General features: G+C 46.3%; 1 long non-coding RNA gene across 1 annotated transcript in view; it reads left to right on the top strand.

Annotated features, from left to right (window-relative positions):
• Positions 1 to 368: 368 nt before the first annotated feature.
• LOC109283877 (uncharacterized) overlaps positions 369 to 19161 on the top strand; it is a 60182-nt gene continuing 41389 nt past the window's right edge. The window contains exon 1 of the long non-coding RNA XR_002091185.2: positions 369 to 773. This is a non-coding gene — a long non-coding RNA (uncharacterized LOC109283877). The remainder of the gene's footprint in view (positions 774 to 19161) is intronic.

Genomic DNA, 19161 nt, shown 5'->3' with positions numbered 1-19161 from the left:
GGCTGGTCTGATACAGGAAAGAAGTGGGAAGAGGGGAGAGGCGAACGTTTGTTGGGTGGTGGGGCGGTGCTTTAACTCATAGTGCTTTATGTTAAATATCTATGGGACAGTTATCCAAAACAACTATGGGATTTTTCTCCCTTTGCTCCCAGCCCCTGACTGATAGTGGTTTCTCTTCATGGCTTGCAAGAAGGTTATTACAGTTGAGGGGGAATTTGAAAGGTCATGATGAGTGCTAACTCCTCCTAGAGACAATCTCCTCCTCTGTGAGTGTTCCTGTCATTTTTTGTTTTCACTGGGCCTCCCCTAGACATACTTCTTCTCTCTCTCTCTCTCTCTCTCTCCCTCCCTCCCTCCCTCTCTCTCTCTATATATATATATCTGCCTCAGGGAAAATTGCAAGGTGTTCCAGTTCAGAGACCCTACCTGAGCTGTTACAGTGCCATGTGTGCTTCTGCTCTTCCTTTGAGTGGGCAGATAGATTTAGCCCTCTTTAAATCCTGTCTGCCATGATTTTCTTGGCTATTTCCTCCAGTGACATAGAGGAAAGGCTGGTTAAATGGGTTAACTCTCATCCTGCTTCCACACAGGCATGGTGGGAAATATTAAAAAAGAAATGTTCCTGTGACCTAATATCAGGCTGAGAGAAGGATGTGCATCCAGTGAAGGCAGTGCCAAGGACTGCAATATGAGAGAAAAAGTTTCTTTCACTAATGGGCAACTCAGCAGAGCTGGCTTGAACTTGGGCACATCGTTTGGGTCCAAAAGTCCAGGTGAGATTAGATATTGGTCTATTTTGTTTTTTACATGGTTCTTTACTCTGGTATTTTTCAAAAGTGCATTTTTTGCCTCACTAATCAGTGGGTTTTTGAAAGGCAGGTGTGCATATGAATGCGTTTGTGTGAAGGTGTGCTGTTGTAGGAGACTTGCCAGGACTGCATTCCAGTCATTCAGCTAGGAGCTGTCACAAAAGCATGAACTATTGTGGCCAAGTCTAAATCAACCCTGGTTCCCTGTGTAGCTTCTCCCTGCAGTCCTGGATGGACCATGGCAGAAGTGGCTCTGGGGCTACCCCTGCCTCCTGGTCAGCCTGGGATAGGCAGGTCTCCCCTTCCTGTGGAAAGAGGCATAAGCAGAGGGAGTGAAGGGGTAAGGGGCAGGAATGGGAGAAGAGCAGAGGTGCTTCTGGTCATGAAGGGGAAGGGATCAGACGCCAAGAACAGGGGGACTTAAAAATGTCACCAGCTGTTGCTCCCATGGTGTGTTCTGGACTCTGAAGGGGACCCACGTGTTTGGGGATTTGGGGAATTTGAGCCACTGTGCAATGCTGTGGAAAGGGGGGTGCAACTGCACCACTATACCCCACTTTGGATTTGCTCTAGTGATCTTTAAGAGGTGGTGAGATCTTCTTAGTGCTTTCATTTCCTGATAGTATCATCTTATTCTTTCCAGAATTCAGAAGCAGCCAGCTGACATTCATCCAATTAGCTTAGCCAGGCACTTAGATTGTCTGGAGTGGCTGCTGATATGAATGTGATACAATGCCATGTATGTGTGATAGGAGGGACCAAACCCATTGGCAGGACAATCTCCCCTGCTAATTTTATGCAGCTATGGAGAGAGGATGGACCTCTGGGGTATTCCATGGATGAAGAATGGGAAATAGAGAGTCTATCACCACTACTGTAATGGTGATAATCTTGAAGGGATTATTGAAGACATCTTCATAGGCATTAGGGCTGGAAAGGACCTCGTCAGATCATCGGGTTCAGCCCCCTGCCCAAGGGGCAGGAAGTCAGCTAGGGCCAAAGGATTCCAGCAAGATAAGTGTCCAAATGTTTCTTAAAAGTGTCCAGAGTAGGTGCTTGTGCCACCTCTGAGGGGAGTCTGTTGCAGGCCTTCGGGGCTTGTACAGTAAAGAAGTTTTTCTTTATGTCCAGCCTAAAATGGTCTTGCAGGACTTTGTGACCGTTGGACCTTTTCATCCGTTGGGCTGTTCTGGTGAACACGGATTCCCCCAGATCCTGATGCTCACCCCTTATGTACTTGTAGGCTGACACCAAGTCACCCCTGAGCCTGCGCTTCTCCAGGCTGAAGAGTCCCATAGTTGTTTGGCCTCTCTTCATAAGGCCTGTTCTCTTGCCCTCTGATCATGAGTGTGACTCTTCTCTCGACTCTTTCAAGCTTCTCCACATCCTTCCTGAATTGCGGAGCCCAGAATTGGATGCAGTACTCCAGCTGTGGCCTCACCAAGGACGAGTAGAGTGGGAGGATGACATCCTGGGTTTTGTTTGAGATACATCGGTAGATGCAAGCCAGAGTTTTGTTAGCTTTGCTGGCTGTGGTATTGCATTGGTGGTTCATGTTCATCTCGTGGTCAATCATGACCCTCACGTCTCTTCCAGTCATGGTGCTAGCGAGTGTAGTGTTGCCAAGCTTATAAGTGTGATGAGGGCTTTTTCCCCCCCCCCGAGGTGGAGCACCTTGCATTTCTCTGTATTGACAGCCATCAGGTTTTCATCCATCTACCTTGCAAGCCTACTGAGGTCAGCCTGGATCACCAGCCTGTCCTCAAGTGTGGATGCTCTTGATATGATGTTGCCATGTCTCAGAAGATGGACAGTAGTAATATCATGTCAGCTGTATCAAATGATGCTGGGATCCAGAAATAGGGGTGCCTATATATGATCTTGCCTCTAAAGATCCTTAGTGGTCCAATCACCATCTATGACCCAGGTCCTGTCTTGAAAACTGAGAAGGTCCTGGTAGTACCTCAGTGGAACTGAAGGTGACTTTTCGCTTCTCAGCTTTCTCAGGACACTAAATGAGAATTTTTGAATAACTGTTTCTTATCACTTAGCAGTTATTCTAGATCTTCTAGGCCCCTTTTCCTTTGCTGATATGCAAGCCCTTGTTAGCTCTTTCTTGGAACTTCTCTGCCTGTGTCTGTGTTTCCCTCCCATCGGAGGTTTGTTTCCTCTCACTTCTGTTTCAAGCTGTCAGAGATCCATAAAGATCAATCATAGGAATGGGGAAGATGCTTTGCTTCCAACAAGCATCATTGGCTGTGCAGCTCTAGTGGTTTTAACAAACCTTGTTTGTAGAAATTCTTCCTTCCTACTAGGGCTAGATTAACCCTGTAGTGGGCCTTGAGCAAATGAACTTGTAGGCCCTGGGTCAGTTGAGACCACCCCTCCCCACCCCAGCACTGCTGCCCACAGGGTGTGAGGCTTGGAGCTGCTGCTAGGAAGCAGCCGCCGTGGTGGCGGGCAGGGGGAAGGGAAGGGAAGGGAAGCGGGGCAGATGGGGCCATTCGTGCCATTGTCATGGAGAGAAGGACCGGCCCCCCACCCACAGCTCAGGGTCCTAGGCATGTGCCTAGTTTGCCTATGTGTTAACCCAGCCTTGCTGTCTAACAGAGGTGATGAGAAATAAGCTTATGGACAACTTTTTGTGTTGTCATCTTGATGTTAAATTCCAGTTGCTCCTCTGATTTTTCACCTCTGGATTTCTGTGTTCAAAGCCTAGTTAGGTAACAAGAGAAAGTGAGTAGCAGGTTTATTATGAGTCCTTGTTGAAGTACTCCAAAATCTGCCAAAATTGCTAACCTCTCTGGCAGGAAGGCCATGCCTAGAAAAAATAGAGAGTTGTTGTAGGTCTGCTGTGCACTTGTAGAACTGCTGGACGGTGGCCCACACAGTGGTTTCACGCATGGTGCGTGACTCAAGCCAGTGCTCCTGCTTTTTTGCTTTACATAAAAAAGCACAGAAAGCAATGGGCAGTAAAAGTGTATGGCAGGGAGGAGAATAATGGTGGAGGAGAAAGAGATATCCCTTCATCTTGTTTTGTTGTGTCTTTTTTTCCCCATAAGACTTGCATTCTTTTGAGATAAACACATAATTTCTATTTTCAAATATGCCTTGACTTCATTTTTCATCATTAGCAACAGCAGATGAAGAGCAGACTATGGCATCTGAATGTCTTGTTCATGGTTTTCCCCTGTATATCCCAATACCAGGCAGTATATATGACAAAGCAGGGAAGACTCAAAGTGACTCTTCTAAAGTTTGATCATTGGGTAACTGGTTTAATAGTGGTACTGTGAAGGGAATATAATGGCCTCTTGTCCTTTTTCTCTTCCTTTATACTGGCTGTTCTTTTTTTCTTTCCTTTTAGGTTGGGTTCTTGAACATTGTATTAAACTGAGCATATCTGGGATTTTGGTTATATTGATTAGTTCGAGACACACTGTCAGCAGCATTCAGTGCTGTAACTTCCTGCTAAGGTAATCTGATGGTGTACTTGGTACAGAAAATGCCTGCTGGACAAGAAGTATAACTATAAACACTAGACTTTCAATCCCTGCCACAGTCTTTAAAAAAATTAATGGCCTTAATTTTAGACATCTTAATCAGTACTTCTGCTTGAAAGCCAAAAGAGGTCTTGATTCTCAGGTCCTTGGAATATTGTAGTATTTAGATATCTAAATCCATATGTAGACACCTGACCCTGGACATGTGAGTTTGAAACTTTTAACTTCAATGTCTCATAAAATATCTGGGTGAAACAAAGTAAAGTAAGCCCCGACTAGTTTTCTCTTAAGCTTGTGAACAAAACAAAATATTATTTTCAAACTATATTTTATAATATGAGAGGAGACAAGTTTGGTTTTTTTAAATCTAAATTGTGATACCCTTGAATGGAAGGACCTTTGGACTTTTCTTTTTGAAATATCTTTTAAAATTTCTTCGTGATGAAGTCAGCTTATATTAGTTAAGTAGGGTCCTTTCTTGCAACCAAGTATAATTGTCATGGACAGCTTGTTGCCTATTTCAAATATTGAGGTGTTACCATACTAAATATTTAGAACTATACTTCTCATTTTTTCAATTCCTTTCATCCAAGGATCTCAGGGCACAGACAGAAGTGACATTTTTCAAGTGATCAGGCCCCAGAAAGCACTTTAGAGCTGTGTCATAACACACGTGCATGGTTGCAGAGCACTTTTTAAATGGCCTATCATGCAAAATATTAACCCAGGTTAAATCAGGGATTACATTAAGGTGCTCAAAAGCAGAGCACCTTAGAGAACTTGTGTTCCCTCCAGGGTTAATTTTTTGTGCAATTGGCCAGCAGGGCTGGGTTGGGCTGGCTATCAGCCCAGCATCCCCCTCCCTGCCCTGGGCTGTTAGGGGGAAGGAAGGGAGCTGCTGACTGCTGAATGGCCAGAGCTGAAGGGGAGTGTGTGTGGGGGGGGGCGGGGGGGGGTAGGATTGGGGCCCCCTTGCCTTGAACCCTCCCACCCCCAGCTACCCTGACTGGGGTATTAGGTGGAGCTTGGCTGGGCCCCTGAGGCAAGGGGGCTTTATTCCCTGCCCTCTCCTACCCCCTTAGCTCTGGCCATTCAGCAGCCAGGAACAGCCAGCATGGAGCTCCCAGCTGGTTTGAATGGCCAGAGCTAAGAGGGTGGGGGAGGAAGAATGGGAAGAGGGGAGGTTTGGCAACCTCCTTGGAGGCTACTGGAGTGCCTCCACCTGATGGCCAGGGCAGGTGCAGGCTGCCTCCAGTTCCCTTCCACTCCCTTATCCAACAGGCGAACATCTGTTGGGTTGAGGAGGGGGCTATGACTCTTGGCGCTTTATGTAAAGCTCCATGAGGTAGAGCAGAGCCCTAACATCTGTCTACACCCTGAATGTTCTACATAGGTAGGTAGGTAAGTAATGCCAACTGTCTTATAGATGGAGAAATTAAGGCACAAAGGTTGTGACCTCAGGTCACAAAATCCAGAAATAAGACCCCTGTCTTTCTGACTCAGTTCCTTGCTCCAAGTACAACTGCCTCAATACCTACTATACATCCAGTAAGGTACACTGGAAATATAAGGGGCTCTGACTTACTACTGGAGAATTACTTCATTCTGGAAACAACTGTGTGTTGTACTAATCTAAGGACAATTAGAGAAGGTAACGGGAAGATGAACAGAAACTAGATCATTTGAGCATCAGCTTTTGATTGAACAATACCTAGCTAAGCCAGATGTGGTATCCTCTTCTTTTCCTGTCCCTCTTAAGTCAGAGATGAAAAATGAACTCCAGCAGTACTACCTAGGCTTTCAGATGCTGATCAGTTTTCCAGGCCACCCTCTCCTATACCCTGGTTTACAAACATCTTTGAATTTGTAGGGGTTTAGATTGAGATGGTAATCTAAATAATGCTCAGATTATATATTTTCTTTTTTCTTTCATTCTGACACCAAAGTGAGCTGTGCATATCTCTGATTTGAACCGGATAGTAGTACAGAGGCCAATATGTAAAGCTGCTGAATGTTAAATAAAAAAAAATAATTAAAACAAATCTCTTTTTATATCAAGCACCAGGTGGCACTCTTTGTTTATGTTCTGAGCTGTACATTATATCCTGTTATGATACAGAGCTATTGATCTGAATTTAAATCTTCCTTAACACAACACATTTAATTAATAAAAAGAAGATCTGTCTCCAGTCTGGCTTACGTTATTGTATCTCACCTTTCTGCAAGACTTGGGGCATGAAATCAATGGTTATTTAAAGTTTCATATTTAGGAAAGTGCCTAGGAAAAGAAGAGGGGGGAACCAGTCCCAGATGCCTCTGATGGAGACTGCTGGGTAGGTTTTCCTCCTTTATTTTGTATTCTCCTCACAACTTCCAGTATGAAGCTTTTCAGTACGAGTGCTTGCTGTCACAAGCGATGCAGTGCAGAGCTGGAAACTACCTTGGCGTTTTCTGCATTCTAAACAAAGATGGGAACTTAAAAGAGGACAGAAAATCCCCCCACCCCCCTTTCTAGCACAATCAGTGTGCATTAAGAGAGCAAATGGAGAATAACGCCATGTATCACAGCCTGTATCTCTGAACACACCTGATCCCCACGATCATGGTTCTGAAATGCCCTCAACTGGACACAAGCACAAAGGTACATGTAAATGCACCACAGCTCTTAATATGTCCATGAAGAGCTAGCTGATAAAATGTCAGGGTAGTGAATGCAAACTATGTGCCTGATCCTGCCAAGAGCTCAGCACATCCTGTAAGGTGCTGGTTCCCACTAGCTTGCGTGGGAGCTGACTGCATTCATCTCACAGGCTCTAGACCCACCATTGGGAAGTCGCTAGTCTGTGTGCAGGAGGGGTGTTGCCCAGTTGTGTTAATAAGACCAACCCATGTGCGTGTGTGTAGAGATGGGGGCACAGTAACTAATGCTCCTTCTCTGCTGCATTAATTTCCCGTTGGTGAGGGGAAGCTGAGAGTAAAACTAGCCCAGATAGCTGCTCTCATATCTGCTGGAGGCAGCACTGCCAGTGGGTCTCTCTGAAGTAAACAGGCTCATTCCTCATTTGTTTCTTGCTGTCAATATGATGGTTCCAACTAGATTTCTTTCTGTTTGTGTTTGCTGCTTGTCTTGTGCTGACAAAACATGCGTAGTTTGTAGCTCCCTCGTTTCAGCTGGCTGCTATTCCATTTTAATGCGGGTGCTTCATTGGAGGTCATTTACTCAGTATGTTGCCTGGGCCATTTACAAATAGGAACTGATGAATATTTCATAGCCATTCACCAGGAATTCTGTCAAAGTGTAGCTTCATGGCAATGAGTCAGTAAGTGATGCACTCAACCTGAAGTTGTTTCCTTGCTGTGTCTCTCGTCGGACGTGCTAATTATTGGTGTTGGGGAAAAGAAATCTTCTTTTAATGTAAGAAAGCCTTTTATATTCACTTCCTTCAAGCCTTGACTCTAGCTAAATATCCCCTGAGTACGCACCACTCGAGAGGAAGCGTTTTCAATTGACTGGAAAGAATGAACAGACAGTGCCCACCTGTCCAGTCTAAGGTTTATTCTCAGTTCTGTTTTTGTTCTGACAGCTCTCTTAGAGAAAAAAGGTTTGTGTTTACAGCAAGCTATATAATATGAGCTACGTAGCTTGCTGTAAAATCCTAGTGCAGACAAGCACAGGTAATGTTTGCTTGAGGTTGTTAGGTGAGGTCAACTTCTGGTGGGAGTCTAAAATCTTAATGCCTGCTTGAATTTGCATGGAGCCTCAAAATAGCTCTGAAGAATGCAAATACATCTAGTCACCTAAAATGGTGTTAGCACCGATGTACAATGTTACCATCATTAGCTACTTCAAATGGAAGAAACATAAAGTGGATCATTTAATCAAGAGTTACAGCAAGAGGCAGAGCTGATTGGTGCGTGCCCAGTACTGCATGCAAGTGGTTTCTGGGTGAGGAGGCACTGGCACTAACTCAGTGGTACAGACATATTAGCCATTTCTATACTAAAATGTTTTACCTATAACATTTCTATTTGCATAAACCACTTGCATTATTATTTGCTTCGTTGGTAGAGGTTGTATTGGCAAAAGACCTGTTGCACTGTGGCTAGGCATCCTGTGGTGCGTCATATGACTGTTGGGCGCACTGTATTGTCAAAAAGTTTTGCAATGTATTGTGGGAAGCCAGTGTACTTCTCAGGGAATTGCTAGGACTTTGGAGTCAGGGTTTCAGGTCAAGGTTAAATCTAATCTCCACATCTCGGGTGAGTGCCCTAACCACTAAATTCTTGGGTAACTTGGAATGGGATCTTTCTGATTCTGACCATAAATTCCTAGAGCTAACAACCCGTTCCTCGGTAAAATTTTGTTGTACCTAGTAAATTCCTATGGATATTTAGGATGACTCAGCGTTTTCAGACAAACTCAATTACAGTACATCTCCCACTAGTTCTAGTTAAGGTACCTGTCTATGTAGCTATATTGCTGCCAGTACAGCAGTACAGACTTCCTCTGTGGAAACTCCATTCTGGAATAAAAGTGATTTTATTCCAGAATAATTATCCCACTTTAGAATCTGACAGGATTTCTTGAAATCCTATTATTTAGTAGTATAGTGCACGCTTGAGATTGTTATTTTACAGACCTAGAAAGGCAGTTCCACTTCCTTGAAATGCCGCTGAATGCTGTTTTAATGCCTCTTAAGACTATCTAAGGGATGGGAGCATCTTCCTAACTGTAGCTGAGGTGCTGCAACAGGATTATAGGTTACGTTACTAGCCTGGAACAATGAAATAAGACCACAGCAAGTCTCCTTGTTATTCTGGAATAACTATGTTTGAAGGTGCTGTTAGTCCTGAATGAGGTAGTAAAATTGTACAAGAGCAGTTCATTCAATGTGGTGACACACTATATAACACTGCCAAGGTCACTAGGGTCCACAGTAAATTTTTGGTACAAACATGACTCATGAATATGCAAACTTCCTGGAAATAACTTTAACCTACCTACTCAGTGTCGCCTGAAGGTGTTATACGGCTTCAGCCTTCTCTTACCGGGTGCCTTGCCCCCAGGCGATATCAAGGTGGGGTTCGAGCTCAGATGCCACCTGGGTGGTATGGGTGCTGCTCTTACTTTCCTGCCACGACTTTGATATTCTAATTGGGGAGGCAGTTCCCATCAGGTAGCTCCTCCAACCTGAGGATGAAGATGCCTCAGTCCCTGCTCTTGCTTCGTGGGGCTCCAAACCTTCCCTTTACCCCACCCTTACCACATCCACAGCTAGGATGGATACGATCTTCTATCGGTGTCCGCTTTGGATGACTCTTCCTCCTCACTCAGCTTGCCTGCCCCTGATCTGGGTCGGGCCGTCCTGGTTACTGCCCTTCACTGTAGCCGGTTCCTTGGCTTCAGGCTAACTAGTGTATCTGGGTGGGCCAGTCTCGGGCCAGCTAGAGCTTTCAGCAAAACTCAACACCCGGATTTTCACCGGATTTTCACCCCCTGGGATCTTGCCTCCCAGTGTCCCTTTCAGAGTCCAATGTAAAGGAGAAACTTAGAGGAGTGAATAAGGGACCCACACATCCCAGTGCCCTGGGTGACTATGGGGGTGCACTGCCGCTCCGTGCGTCACCCTGGCCTAGCCTCTCAATTTGGCCGTCCCTGGCCCCCGGCTAACCTGGAGTCATTCCTGGCCTTCCCCGGCTTTGAAGAGTGCGTGGTTCCCATGCAGGGTTGATTGTGCCATCCCTGTCATGCCCCCCATGTGGGGTACCTGCTCCTGCTGGTGCCTCCCGCCTCCTGTGCCAGGGCCCTTAGCTTCCCTCCTCTTGCCTGCAGCTGGGGAATCCTCCTTCTGGCCACTTGTGTGTCCAGGTCACCATCTGTTCTTCCCTCCTCTGGCATCCCTGGATCGGTGCTTTCCTGTTCCTCCAGCAGCATCTCTAAGTCGGCGTCTTCCTCTATCTTCCCCAGTGGCTCTGGGTCGACATCTTCTTCTTTCTTCCCCAGCATCTCTGGGTCGGCGTCCTCTTCCCCCACTGTTCACCACCCAGCTGCTTTTCTGGCTGCCGTTTGAGCAGCCCGCGTTTTCTGGAGGCTCCATCCTCTCCCCCACCAATTCTCAGCTGCAGGCAGCTCTGGAACTGCGGGGCCACCGCTCGCATTTTCTCCAGGCTGCCGTTCTCTGGGATCACTAAGGTTAGTCCCGGGTGCGTGGGGTGGGGGTCCGGGACCGCTTAGCGGGGCTTCCACTGCCCCTCTTATACTCAGTGTGACAAACCCATCTGTGGGGGATTCCTGAAGCCCCAAGCTTCTTTCCACTGCTTTGCCACTTGCCCCAAGGAACAGACTGAGGTTGCCCCAAGATATCTCCTTATCTCCACAAGTCCTAGTTTCACTGCCCTTACTCTGGGCCCTGCAGCTGCACTGAGAGATTCTGTCAGCCTCAGATGACCTTGCTTTTGGGTTGAGAAGAAATTATAGGCCTCCCTCTCCCTAAAGAGAGAGTCAGTCTGGAATATCACTCACCCAGAAATCACTCTTTCCACAAGCAATCAGTAAGGAGACAAACAGCAAAAGGATTTATTACATCAGATGAAAGAATTATGCAAACAAAATGCACTATAGCTTTGGAGACAGAACAGAAAAGAAGTACAGATCCTTGTCCTTTTAGCCTTCTGTGAAACTCTTTGCCCGAGTTTTAGAAACCTGCCTTCATGGTGATTTTAACCAGCCTGGTAATTGAGGTAATTTTCTAACGTGAACAGACCCTAAAAAGCCTCCAAGGCCAGCCCCTTCATCAGCATTTTCTAATTACCTCTTGAGGTTTCTGGCCACCATGAGATACCTAGAGCCCCTCTAGCTCAAATTCCTTTGCTATTGTACAGTTGATTGCCTGCCCCCACCCCCAATAGGTGGACAGTGCGCAAAGGTGTCCATCCCGCCAGTGGCCCTTCAGCATGCTGTTGTTATTAGCAATTGTTCCGACCCTAGAACACTATGGCAAGGGATAATTAACAGGTCTGCCCATTCCCTGAATTCCCTGGCTAAACCATATCCAAAACCATAACAATATACAAAGCCAGCACAACATAATCCATACAGTGATAACAATAGTATAAATGGATACAGCACAACAAGAGCTCTTTAACAAGACCACACATGCCATGTCAGCAGGGATCCGGGTTTTCCATTCATCGTGGAAAATTACAGTAAAACCTGGATTTTCTATTTTTAAAGGGGTTTAAAAATAACAACGTCTCTCTCTCGCACCCAGATTTCCTTTTCTAAATGAGAAAAACACAGGCAATGGTGGGTTTCCCCTTGCAGCCTGACAGAGTTCCAGCCTGCAGGGGCTAGAGGGAGTGGGAGGAGGGTGGTCAGGCAAGGGGCACCATGTGCACATGCTCACATAGACATGCATATGGCCACCAGGCAGCCTGGAGAGTAGCTCCTGCAAATAAGTTGGTGTGTGTGGGGGTGGGAATTGAGGCCCCCATAGTAAGGGAGGGGGTTGGGTAGGGCTGGGGCTGTTGCCCAGCTGGGGTGGTGCATGGATCCAGGGTCAGAATGTGCAGCTTCAGGGCCCAAATGAGGAGCGGGATGGAGCTGCAGGCAGCTTGTCCAGGGTGCAGCAGGAGGCCTGTCTCCCTGCTGCTGCGCATACTCCCAGGGGTGGCATGTAGGGCATGTGCCCCTCAGGTTTGTGCATGGGGCGGAGGCTGGGATGGGCTCGCAACTGTGAGCTTGGGGCTTCCTGCCATGATACCTTCCCCCCAGGGCCTCCACAGATCAATGGGTGGGACCCAGCATGGCAGGGGAGGGTGGGGTGGTCAAGGTAGGACACCACTACCATGATCCCTGCGACGCCCTGGCGAAGTGCCTCCTACTTGCCCAGCAGCAGTGCAGGTGGTGATGTGACATTGTGCCCATCACTTCTGCTGGGCAGGTAGGGGGTGCCTTACCATGGGACTCAGGGATCCCAGCAGCAGCACTGAGCTTCCCCACCTGGGCCTGCTCTGCCCTGCCAGACCGGGTCTTGCCCGCTGCGATGCAGAGGCCACAGGGAAAGGCAGCAGGGCGGGGAGCACTAAGCCTACAGCGGGCAGCCACCCCTCCCATCCCACAGTCTCTGCTTTGGCCGTGCCACCCATGGGAGGTGGAGCCAGGCTGTGCTCCACTCCACCGCAGCAGCCACCACCTCCCAGGGGTGGCAGCTGGGGCTTGGCCATTCCTGTGGGGGGCAGGGGACCTGGGTTTCTGGTCCCGTAGCCCTGCTTGGGGACCTCTCTGGCAGGGCTAAGGGGGCAAGGGGCTCTGGGTGGTGCATGAGGAGCACCAGCAGCATTGGGAGGGGGCTGTGGGTGAGGAGTGATGGGCAACAAAATGGGCTGGGCACTGGCATATCAGGGCTGCTCAGTGCCACAAAGCTGTGGGGGGTTGAGGCAGGGCAGCTGCAGCTGGACCCGCATCTTGGTGAGTGAAGGTGGGCAGAGGAAACTCCAATTTTCTATGATAAAAAACTCAAAATTGAACGCCAACATTTATAGGTATTTAGAATTAATTTTATTATAGTGATTGAGGCACTGGCAGGCTTCCAAATTGCTTTAAAATATAAAAATTGTATATATATCAATAAAACATCATGTTCAACTGATACCTATATATAGTGGTGTTTCATTTTAATCATAGAAAAATGCAGATTTGGAGGTTTTTAATCAGAGTTTGTGTTTTTACCAGAGAATTTGTGATTTTTAAAAAGAGAAAACCAGGACTCCTGCATATCAGTACAATAAAACACAAGAAAGCATTTGTGACATGCTGTGAACCCCCAAAGCATAACAGGTTCCTGACACCCAGTTTTTCCAAGGTTATGAATACTTTTCAGAGTAGCAACAAGCACCTGCAAGTGCTGCACTCAGGACAGTTTAATTTCATTCGGTGTCTTTCTTCTCACCCACTCTCTATTGCCACTTTGGTGGTATTTCCTTTTTTTCCTTGTTGTTTTTTTTTTTTTTTTTGATGTAGCTCTTGGTCTGTAGGCCTAGCCATCCTAGGAACAATTATGGAAACCCCTGACCTAAAACATTTGTGGTCTGACTCTTGCCTACCTTGAAGAGAATCTGAAGTCCAGTAAGGCTAAGGGAATCTGTGGCAGAGAAGGAGGTGTTTGGGAAGGAAATGCTTTAGTTTGGACTTTGTAATTAGAATTCCTGGTTTCTACTCCCAACTGTACCAATGGCTTTCTGGGGGACTCTGGCCAAGTTGCTTACCTTCTCTTTGCCTCCTTGCATCTTATGTATGGTTTTTGTGGGATTTGTTTAATGTTTTATGTTTGCAGAACATTTTGACATACTTGGGTAGAAGGTGCTTCATAAGGGCAACCTCTCTGTTAATTTTTGCATTTCCTCAATGGGTATGCTAGCTTTGAGAGGAAGAATCTCACCAACAGAGAATGGAAGTGACTCAGCATGGTATACCAATATTTACAACTAGAATTCCATAAAATTAGGCTCTCTGGGAAAATATGTGAGATCCTTTCAAGGCTCATCATGGTTTTTATTTTCCTTCTTTCAAAAAAAAAAAAAAAAAAAAAAATCTTTTTCTTTAATTGGATTTATATTTCACCCATCATAATGACTCAAAAATAAAAAGAAAGGGGAAAAATGTATTTGGGTGTGTCACGGCGGGGTCCTCGCGGAGGGCCGTGATCTCCTTGAGGCCCTCTCACCGTGCTACTTCGGCCCGAGGGCACCCTCCATTCTCGCCCGCCACGTCTTGATGGAATATGTAATAGGGAGGCTGCCTTGTGTTTCCTCGGGCACGTAAGCTCCTGGACCCCTCATGGGTCTCCCCGAACGATGGGTGCTACCCAAGCGCCCCAGCCTTATGGGCTATGCGTGGCTCCTACCAGCCCTTAATACCACGCCCCAAGCCTCGCAGATGTAATGGACGTTGTTAGGTCTGTACGCCTGCTTCCCGGGCCTCCTCTAAAGTGTAGCCCACTCGGGGCTCTCTCTCTCGCACCCAGCCTCTCACTGGGACTCTCCTGATGGTGCGGTCCCGCTCAGGGACTCCCTAGCGGGCCCCGGCCCTTCCAGCCAACCGCACGGGTACCCTCTCTGACCCCAGCTCGCCGCGCTGCTACTCCCTGTCTTCTCGGGGGCAACCGCAGCCCCCTGCCTCAGTCTGAGGGGTGTTGCCGCACTAGCCTGCGGCCAGGCTCGCTATGCCCATCTCAGGCTCCTCAATATGGCCCCTCTAGGGCTCGCCGGGCCCCCACAGGGCTTCTCAATCATATACAATGGCGCTCCCCCTCTTTGGGGCTCGCCGTGCCCCCCACGGGGCTTCTCAATCAGATCGCCCCTCTCCCTGGGGCTGGGGTCTATGTACCCCGCACACAATCTGGGGTCTCGGTCCCCCGTCTGCAACCTACCGCTTGCGCCCGCGACCCACTGGCCGCACTCCTCGCTGCCAGTTGCTCACGCACTGGCGTGTGAGCTGCGCCTTCCCTGGCGCTATGAAAATAATGCGCCCTCTTGGCGCTAGGGCACCCCACACTCTCTGGGGTCCCTATAATTGAGGCCTCCTCCAACCCCTACAGCCTCACCCAAGCCTCCAGGTGTAATAACAACGTCAAAGCAAAACCACAAGCCCCTAGGCTGTAACACAACTGCAAGCTCAAGCCATCTGGCTGTAACTCAAACCCAAAGCCCTATGGCCATAACAACATTGCTCCATATGACCATGGTACTTGCTGCTAGGCTCCTTTCCACATCCTCACTCCCAGAGCTCCTGCCTCCCTGGCTGCTGGTAGAGAACTGCTAACCTGGCTTCAGCCCTGGGCTTTACAAAGGCCAGGCCCTGCCCCCTTCTGGCCAGCTGGCTCCCCTTAGTTGCTCCGGCAACCCGCAGCTGCGCTCAATCGGCTCTGCCAGGCTTCTCTCCCTGGCAGTTTCTCCTCTCTAGGAGCAGGCACTAAGGTGCCCTGCGACAGGGTGCGTCTACACATGCTGTTAAGGCAAAACAATGAACTAACGTTGCACTGATGTTTATTGTTTCCGGGCATAGCATTTATACATGTGCCTGGAACTGCAGCATGTTGAGCTGGGTCGGAGTAGCCCTGGCTGGCAGGGGTCTGGGGATATCAGCCTGCCAGCCTGGGGTTGCTCTGACCTGACTCAAAGTGCTGCAGGGAGGCTGGCTGGGGCATAACGGTATGCCACAGGATAGTACTTGTATTTAACATCACATGTGTAGACAGTGACATTTTACTGTGAAGCTAAATTAGGCAGCTCTACAGTAAATATCTTGTGTAGATGTGCCCAGTGCATCTGTTTTTCAAACAGAATCAGGCTGATTTTGTACCAGAAATGCTCAGAATAAACCTGTAATGTGTTAAAACTTAATAACTTTTGGGGACCATGGCCTTTTTTTCCCCTGGGGAAAGAGGCATATGTCTCCAGTTACTTGTGATACAGTGTTTTGTTACTCTCTCTCCCTTGCAAGCATGCATAGACATGCACACATGAACACAATGGGCCAGAATGTTTTACTCTTGTCACTGTGATACAGAGAGGACTAATCTTGGAGCAAAATACTGCTCAGGATGAATATAGGTGACTCCAGACTTGGAGGAATAACTAAGACTGTCGTTTCTTTGACAAATTATTAGTTCCCTAAGTGGATGAATATAACATTATGCTACATAGAAACCAAAATAACTGAAGTTACCATTCTCCTGAAATCTTCTTGGGGTCATTGAAAGTAGCAATCAGTGTTTAACGGAGTATGAGTAGTTGTCAGAGCACATGGTTATGACCATAACTTGAGGTATGAGTAAGTCACTTAAGTATCCTTCGGCTTCCCCATCTGTAAAATGGATATAATGACTGTGCAGCTGCCACAATCACTTTATCATAATTAAATTTATAACTGAACTGCATAATTTCCCCTGTTACTTTCTTTTTTCCCTCCCTCCAGTACCAGAAAATCCCTACAAAAATCACTTTGGCCTCACAATATGTAAGATAGGTTTGAACAGAAGGCAATATTTTTCTCGCAAACTTGGACAGATTTGGACAAATTATCCATAAACATAGAGGACCCATCTGCATATTACACTTACCAGTTAATCATGCCCTAACTGGTCACACAGCCACATTAAATCAAAAAATGGCATGATAAAAAGAGGAATAAGCTACAAATTTATTCCACAAAATATGTGTAATAACTTTGTAGCTGCTTTCTATCAAGCATTTAACTGGATATGTAGCCAGGGCCCCCTGTGGCTGGGAGCCCCATTATCTGATTGGAACTCCCAGATGGGGTGCCCATGTGCACCCCTAAGCTTGGGAGCTCCCAGTTGACCATAAGGCGTGATGGGATTTGGTTTGCAATCCCACAATCATGCCTCCTGCCATGCATGTTTGGCATGGCAGGAGGCACCATTATGTGGATTGTACATTAGATCTCATCATGCCTTTACCTGCACATGTAGAGGAGCTCAGCAATTTTTTTCCAGTATTTTTGCATTATCTAGTACATGCTTAATATAGTTATATAATAATATACATTTTATATTGAGTAGTATTGGAGTGATGTCATAGTTGTGATGATCCAGAAAATATGTAAAAAGCAAGGATTTTTATGGGTGATATTTTTTATTGGAACAGTTGCATGGTTGGAATAGACAAGCTTTCAAATGCAGTGCATTCTTCTTCAGGTCCCACTTAGATAAGCTTCAGGCCACTTACCTCCATATACCACGAACATGTCACCCACAAAAATTCCTCGCCTCTTGTCTGTTTTATATTTATATAGAGTAAACAAGTTACCTGGGATATCTGTCTGATTTCCTGGGTATCAGACTAAAAATGAGTTGGTTTTAATTACTATTTTCTGAAGTCCTTATGAATCAACAACATTGAATTGTAACGTTGCTCTGGCATATTAGCTAACCAGAGTGTTGCCACAAGTTACTGAACTAGAATCAGGAATCCCTGAGTGTAATTTTCTGTTAGGCCATGCCTGTACAAAGCTGCAAGCATTCACTTCGTATTTGGATTCGGCTGATTTGGAGGGACAGTGATTCAATTCAGATATTTGAATTACTGGGAGTAATCAGATGTTTCCCAGCCCCCTGCCCTGATTGGCTGATTGGGGCAGGGAGTTGGGAAACAGCTGCAGGAGATAGGACACTTTCCCAGCCCCTCAGAGCCCAGCCCTGATCCTGGCATCCCCTATCAGCCTGAGGTTGGCACCTGGGGGATCCTAGAGCTCTCTCTGGCTGCCATATGGCAGCTGCTCCTGTTGGGATCAAATCTGCTCTCAGCAGGTGCATGTGTAGATGTGTTTTTTGTGCATTAATTCCACTGTGTACAAAAAATACCTGAACCTGAAATACTCAGGCAAGTCCTTATTAGTAGCAAGAAACAGGTCTTTGTAATGAACACGCTTAAATGTGCAAAATGTTTTGATGTTAAATAAATATAGATTTTCTTTTGATAATAGTTTGTTCCATCAGGCTGCTCATACTAATACTAAGAGTTAGTTATCAGCTTCCCCTGATTGTACAATGTGCTTTTATTTTATGCCCCTGTCTGTGGGCTTAGTCATGGTGTCCTCTGTTTAATACGTTGTCATAGATATCTAAGCTTTTTTTCTCTTGGAAAGTTACTCCAGAAGTTTATATTCTAATATCACCCTCACTGGGGATGCATTATGCTAGGTTCCCTACAAACATATGAGACATAGTCCTTGGTCTGAAGAGTTAAATCTAGCACGGGAGGTAACTTTTTCAAAAGCACCTGAGCATTTTAGGTAGCTAACCTACAGCAAGCATGCCATAGCTGGCATGGGCAACCTCTGTATATGGCACAAAGTAGATCGGGGAGGTGACACACAGTACAGCAGCAGATGAGGCACAGAGCAGAGCAGCAGATCAGGCAGAGGTAGGGGTTTGGAGTGATGATAATGGTGGGGGGAGGGTGTGCAGGGCTAATATATAGTATGTCTGCCACTGTCTTAGAGTATAGCACCCCTGCTAAACTCCACTGTCTTAGAGTTTAGCAGGTTAAAGGGCTTACTCTGTATCAGCCGGACCGTGTGTCCATTTTTACCTTATGGTAAATGAAATCTAAATCACAATAACTTAGCCTTGAAAAAGGAGCATATTATCATGGTTGAATTTTCACTTAACACAGGTTATGAGTAAACACATGGACAGTTCCCTGGAGCATTTGATGTTCAGTAAGTCCTTGTTCCCTTTTTACTGGTTTCATTCGATTTGTCAATCCCCTTAAATGTTTAAGTCCCGATTTCTAAAAGGCACTTAAGAGCCCAAATCTCATTGATGTTCTATGGGGCCTAGGCTCCAAAATGCCCAAGTTACTTTTGAAAATTTTACTTTAAAATTCTAAGTCATTTAGGTGCTGTTGAATAATTAGCTCAGGATACTGTACTCATATGCAAGCATTTTTAACACTTGCTATTTAGACATCCCATCAAGGCTCCAAACCATTTTTAACAAGTTATATTTCCAAACATCGACCAGGCTTTTAACTGAGTTCTTCCAACTTTCCTCATGGAACTTTTTGCAACTTTATAAGTTACTCAGAGAATTTCAATTGATGACAGGATCATTTGGGAAGAGAATCATCTATTGAACTTTTTACTCTGCTGCTGACATTCTCTGGATGATTCAGTGCAAAGATTAGCTGATCAGGCAGGTACACAAGCGATTCTACTTTTTGTCTCTTTATACTGACCAGCTCTTCTGTTTCTTTTATTCTTCTTTTGCAGGTATCTGACTCTCTCTCTTTTTTTTTTTTTTTTTTAAATTTGTTGTACTTGG

Source organism: Alligator mississippiensis, chromosome 3 (genome assembly GCF_030867095.1).
Source record: "Alligator mississippiensis isolate rAllMis1 chromosome 3, rAllMis1, whole genome shotgun sequence".
NCBI lineage: Eukaryota > Metazoa > Chordata > Crocodylia > Alligatoridae > Alligator > Alligator mississippiensis.
Note: the sequence above shows the minus strand (reverse complement) of the source record. Positions and strands in the feature narration are given on the sequence as shown.